The sequence below is a fragment of the Etheostoma spectabile genome, chromosome 16 (assembly GCF_008692095.1).
Source record: "Etheostoma spectabile isolate EspeVRDwgs_2016 chromosome 16, UIUC_Espe_1.0, whole genome shotgun sequence".
Classification (NCBI taxonomy): domain Eukaryota; kingdom Metazoa; phylum Chordata; class Actinopteri; order Perciformes; family Percidae; genus Etheostoma; species Etheostoma spectabile.
The window spans coordinates 24,080,917-24,087,270 of record NC_045748.1 but is presented as its reverse complement, the minus strand read 5'-3'; the positions used below and the strand labels follow the sequence as shown (position 1 = coordinate 24,087,270).

At 39.6% G+C, this 6,354-nt stretch overlaps 1 pseudogene; it reads right to left on the bottom strand.

Annotated features, from left to right (window-relative positions):
- Positions 1-5,363: 5,363 nt before the first annotated feature.
- LOC116704742 (transcription factor AP-1-like) lies at positions 5,364-6,353 on the bottom strand (annotated as a pseudogene).
- Between the last annotated feature and the right edge of the window lies 1 nt (position 6,354).

Genomic DNA, 6,354 nt, shown 5'->3' with positions numbered 1-6,354 from the left:
GGGGGGGGGGGGGGGGGGGCTCAGCTCCTAATGAGAACTGCTCTAGGTCTAGTGTCCCCGTTTTAAGTTTTACAAAGATTTGGAGGTTTTGGAGGTATATTCGCTTCTGAGCTGAAAATGGCCCCGGATTCTGTCTGAGAAATCTGGTCACCTTATTTTAAAGGTCTATCTGTGTAGGGATCATTTCCATAACGCTGTCAGACACTTAGAATATTAATCTGTATAGTGGGCCTACATCGAAAAAAGTCATAGTATGCTGCATTGAAAAAAGTCAAAAAAGTCATAGTATAGTACATCGAAAAAAGTCATAAAAAAATCCATAGTATAGTACATCGAAAAAAATCAAAAAAGTCATAGTATAGTACATTGAGAAAAAGTCATAGTATAGTACTTGAAAAAAGTCATAGTATAGTACATCGAAAAAATTCATAGTATAGTACATCGAAAAAAGTCAAAGTCATAGTATGTAGCCTACAATCAAAAAAAGTCAAAAAGTCATAGATATACATTGGTATAGTACATTGAAAAAAGTCAAGTAGAGTACTCGAAAAAGTCATAGTATAGTACATCGAAAAAAGTCATAGTATAGTAGTCCTACTCGAAAAGTCAAAAAAGTCATAGTATAGTACATCGAAAAAGTCATAGTATAGTACATCGTAAAAAAGTCATAGTATAGTACATCGAAAAAGTCATGTGTACTACTAGTACATACGTAAAATCGAAAAAAGTAAAAAGTCTAGTATAGTACATCGAAAAAAGTCATTGTGTATACATTGAAAAAGTCAAAAAAGTCATAGTATACTACTCGAAAAAAGCAAAAAGTCTAGTATAGTACATCGAAAAAAGTCATAGTATAGTACATCGAAAAAAAGTCATAGTATAGTACATCGAAAAAAGTCAAAAAGTCATAGTATAGTACATCGAAAAAAGTCATTGTTGTACTACATTGAAAAAAGTCAAAAAAGTCATAGTATACTACATCGAAAAAAGTCAAAAAAGTCATAGTATAGTACATCGAAAAAAGTCACAAAACATAAAAATAGGTGGAAAAAAAGGGTAGTTACCCTTTAGGAAAGTGCACTTATTACATGTGGCAATTTTCTATGGAAATCTCACTCCAACTCTACATTACAAACAGCAAACCAGCACCAGGGAATATTTCTTATAAGATATATTGACACAAACACCTCAAGCAGCAGAACAGTCTGAAGGAAATAACACTCTGTATAACAAAAGATATTCAATAAATAGAGACAAATGTTGGAGCTAATCAAACAGCTCGTACACACATCATCATTTCAGAATATTCATGACGACAACTTTTATAAATTTGTACAAAAATAGAATCTTAGAGGCGTCAAAGCCTCTTTCAAGTTCAAAATAAATAAATATGTAATGCCCGCCAACAGAAATTTTAAAAGTCTCTCATTCGTCAAACAGAAAACGTATAACTGCAATTTTTTTCCTACTTGAGTGTTGACGTTCACTTAAGCTCTGATGTGACGTTTTTGAAGTAGAGCATTGTATTATTTGTCACTCATTCATGTTCTTTATTTGCAGTTATGTGTTTTTTCTACCGACAGCTGCATTTACAACTTCAACATGATACAGACCTGCTGACTGGACAGGAAGAAAAGGACAAAACCGCAAAAGAAGAGACGTGTCATTCGCTTCACGGTTGAGAATGGTGAAAATACTATGGTGATAGATATTTCAGTCTGTAACTGTTTCGTCATATACATATAGAGTGTGTTCACACATTTAAAAAAAAATCCCAAACAAAATGTGCGGTAATCAAACAATAAGGCATTCCAAAGTACCACACTGTCGAGTGTTGTCGTTATTACGTGGCAATTGGACACACGGCTCTCTGATTGGCTGGCAGGTGTCTACTTTAACGTCTTACATGTGGACTTTCAACGTAGCTCACGTCAACATTTAACCCTCGTGTTGTCCTCCCTTCAAAATTGAAAATCAACCCTTTCAACGCTATGTTTTTAATTTTTTTTAATTTTTTTGTGTCCCTTTTTCCCACACTTTTTCAACGTTTGTACCTTTTTTTGGAATTTATGGTCAATAAACCTCATTTGTATGAACTTATACCTTCTGTTTGAGTTGAAAAAATAGAAATTAGGAATTATTAAGACTAAAATTAAAGGAATGGATGTTGATGGATAATCACAGACTGGAATATTTCAACTTTTACTCAATACTATTTCAAAACCACTTCAATTTGTTTTCAAAATGCTATAAAATTGAATGAGACCCAAAATTAATGAAAGTAGAGATTTGCACTTGGCAAAGAGCGTTGTGTGGAATCAGTCATGTTATTTTGGGGAATTAAAAGAACATTGATATAGGACAACATGAGGACAACATGAGGGTTAACTACTGTTTTGAATCAGAACACATTTGCGTATGGCCAAAATGACAATCAAGATATTTTCATCAATATTGATACAAGATTATTTAACACGATCATTCATTGATATATGCGGCGACATATTTTGATTGTACTTCCATGTTGTGCTATGTTTTCCTGCTTTGCATCTGCTAATGTACAACTCATTGCATACCATATGTAGGCTGGATTATTCGGACATTCGGTCCTCAGGTAGCATTTGTTTTTTCTTTTTTTTCTTTTGGTTTCTTCAATATGTAAAATAACAGAATCCTCAAAAAGTAATGCATGTAATCAAATCGAAAGACACGTGTTGCAGCGCATCTCAGGTTAGTGTGAGAGTCTTACTGTCATCTACTTTCTCTACACACACACACACCACACACACAACACACACACACACCACACACACACACACCACACACACAGACACACACACACACACAGACACACACACACGGCCACACACCACAGTTTGTTGCTCTCTTCTACCAGCCCAGGGACTAAGGAAAATAGCATTCGTCTAAAAACCTGGTACATGCATCGCTCTTTGTTTTTTACAGATCATGTTTCATTGTGCACTGTCTCAATAAAAGTACATTACTATTAATCCAGCTGCCTGTTTCACAATTTTAAACTGGTAATGCGTACATGCAGTGTCATCCACTGTGTGTTATGTCTTTATTAAGCCACTAGCTAAACGTCTGCTAGCCGCTAGGCTAACTCACAGCGAACACGTGTTACGCCGTCATTTCAGCCGAGAAAAGATAAACTCTGGCTGAGGCGAGTTATAACCTAGCAGTCTGATGTTTGCAGAGGTCTGTGTCGTTTTACTGTCGCAGACCGCTTTCAGGAGATTTAAGAAGAGAACAGCCGCGCGTAATGCGCTGCTAGCACACAGCTACACGCGGCTGCTACACGCAGCTAGCTGGGTCCCTCCTGAGTCATGCTGTTTAGGAAACTCTTGACTTGCTAAAGGCAGCGATGCTTTTGAAATTTCAGTATCTCAGCCAATCATGTTCTTTTAATTGTAAGAAGCTGAAATGGGATGTCTATTAATTTAAAATTAATTGTGCAGCCATAGCTTAATGTACACTAAGCTGCAAGTACCATGGCAACAGTAGACCTCATTTTCACAGTGCGCTCTATATTAATATACACAAGTGTGAGTGCTTAAGCTTCATAACGGCACAGCTAGGACGGTTATACCTCATATACATTTGTTTAGGATTTCCAGGTTGGCTGTTTTTATTTGGTTTTGTTACTTTACAGTGTAAAAAAAATGACCCCCGACATTGAGTTTAGGGTATTTGTTTTTACCAGAGCAAGTGGAACCCATTTATATTCCCCTGAGACAATTTTAGCTTAACAAAAAATCCTAAAACATTTTTTCTTCACCCCACAACCGGCAGCAGATTTATTTTATTGTAACTTTGACAAAGTTGACATCAAATACTTATTTAAGACCATCCTAAAAATCTTGCTACCCTTGGCAGAAATGGGCTTCAAAAAAAAAAAGCTGCAATTATCAAATGTAATATGATCCATAGTTATAACCTTTATGCACAGTATGTTATTTATCTTATTTTATGTTCAGTAATATTCATGGTGCTGTGAAAAATGTGTCACCAATCAGTCAAATAAACATTTTTTTATAAACGCTGTTGAGTTGAAAGTGAAATTGTCTCCCCACATCAGGATTTAGTTCCATCAGTTCCAAAATCAATTTTTTAATGTTGATCGAGATCGTATGATAGAGACGTCTTCGCTGGCAGATCTTGAAACGAACATTTCCTTCAGTCTTGATTTCTAAAAGATCCAAAGAAACTCGGAAAACTTCAACCAGCCGAAATCAAAAATCAAAACCAAGCACTGGAGAAACACGAAGAAACTTTTTCCTCGTGAAGCATAACTTTAAGGTTTTTAACATACCCAGACGAACAAAACACAGAAACACAGTTTTAACAGTCACTGGATTATTACCAACCCCAGCTGAGCTTTATTTACAGACATGTAAAAAGATTGGGTAACACTTTACTTGAAGTTACTTGAAGGTATCATGAACACATGACGTCATGTGTCCATGACTAACCCTAACCATAACCATAACCATAACTTTGTCATGCAAAACCAAACGACACTAAAAGAAGCGTTATGTCATAAACGATTAAGACTTGTTTATATTGTTTGACACGTTCATGCAGTGTAAGATACCTTCAGTAAAGTGTAACAAGAGATTGCAGTAATCAGATTGCATAAATCTATTAATACCATAACGATTACTGAAAAGAGTTTCCAAGCTTTTTTTGTAAAGTGCGCAACACACAGTGGATTGTAGCAAAAAAAATCAAATTAAAAAAAAAGCTAAGCATTACAATAATTGTATTACAAAACAAACTGCAGTATCGGCCATTGTGAGCAAAGTTTCGCTGGATTTGAAACGTGTTGAAATTGTCTCTTTGACACTCTCCTAACTTTGATAATTGTAAATTATGACATGAAAATGGAAATTACAGTTCTCACTCTGTAACTAAAGTAATATGTTACTTTACAGTATTTTGATTACCTTTTATAACATCCCCTCAACTCTGGATTAATAATAAAAGACCTCTTAACATGTTAGTTATTCAATCAATTTTTTTACAGTTTAACTTAGATAAAATCATTGGTGGACAATTGTTCCCATTGTTTCCATGCAGTTCACTTACTGAAATGACAACTCAATAAAAATTGGAAATCTTTCAGTAAATTTATTTCACCTGTCAATAAATGTGCCCGTTCACATACGCAGTCTCTTCAACTAAATTATCCCCCATCTCCTTTTGAAAAATCCAAGCCAAGCTCATGTGCTTCTGTCTCCTCTCTCCCCTCTAAGCCCCGCCCCCCTCTGGCTGGGCATTGACACTGGTTTACGGGGCTACGTAAATCCCGGTAAACGTCCATCTGTCCTGTTGAGGCGTCGTCACGTCTCGCTCTGACCGGAGTTCGAGCAAAACAACAAAATATTCAAAGTAAACCCTCGGCCTGTCGACCTATCGCTTATTTTCCCACGCACATTCTCCTGGTGTCCCGCCTCCTCAGCAGCTGGAGCCCCCGTGCCGGTGCCTCCCCCTCCGTCTACAGACTTCGCAGTGGCCGAGCCAACAGTGATTTGGCAGCCGTTGGTGCGTGACTCATGACCTTCTGTTTTATGCGCGACCGCTCCCGCAGCATGGCGGCGGTGGAGGCCAAGTCCGAGTTCTGGTTCTTCAGTACCTTCACCTTCTCCTCCCCCGCGAGATCCGCTCCAGCTTCCGCTTGCGGCACTTGGACGCGGCGATACGGTTGCGGACTTCTTGCGTTCTGCTTTGATTCTTTCCTGTTTCTCCAGGTCTATTGGGGAGAGGGAGGGTGGGGATGTGGGGTCACCCAGCGGTTGAGGCACCTCAGGGACAGTCTGAGGGGCGTCCTGCCTCGGCGTGGTGTTGAGGGGCTCCCACCACCACCGTGGCCTGAGGCACTACCGTAAGCCATCTGCCCCACAGGGTAGGTCACCTGGCCTGGGTTGTAGCTGCTGAGATTGGTGTAGACGGGCATGTCTCCGCTAGACATCAGGTTCCTCTGGTAGGAGTCTGCAGGAGACGGCGGAGGACGAGGACGGGGACATGGGGCCGCTTCCCACCAGCTGGTTCTGCTTGTGGAGGTCGGCGAGCGCTTTGACAAAGCCACAGCAAGCCTTCTTGCTCGTTGGTGGCCTGGTTGCGGTACATGAGGGATGGGTGGAGTTCGACACGGGACAGGTGGTGACCAGACCCTGGTTGGACTGGATGATCAGGTGCTCCAGGTCAGGGGACCGCCAACTTCAACAGATTCATGTCGGTCGATGACGACGCTGAGTTCAACAAGGGCTGTTGCCGGCGAGCCCCAGGTTGTGGTGGTTTCCGCCCCTGCCTCCCGCTCACCCACCGCCAGGA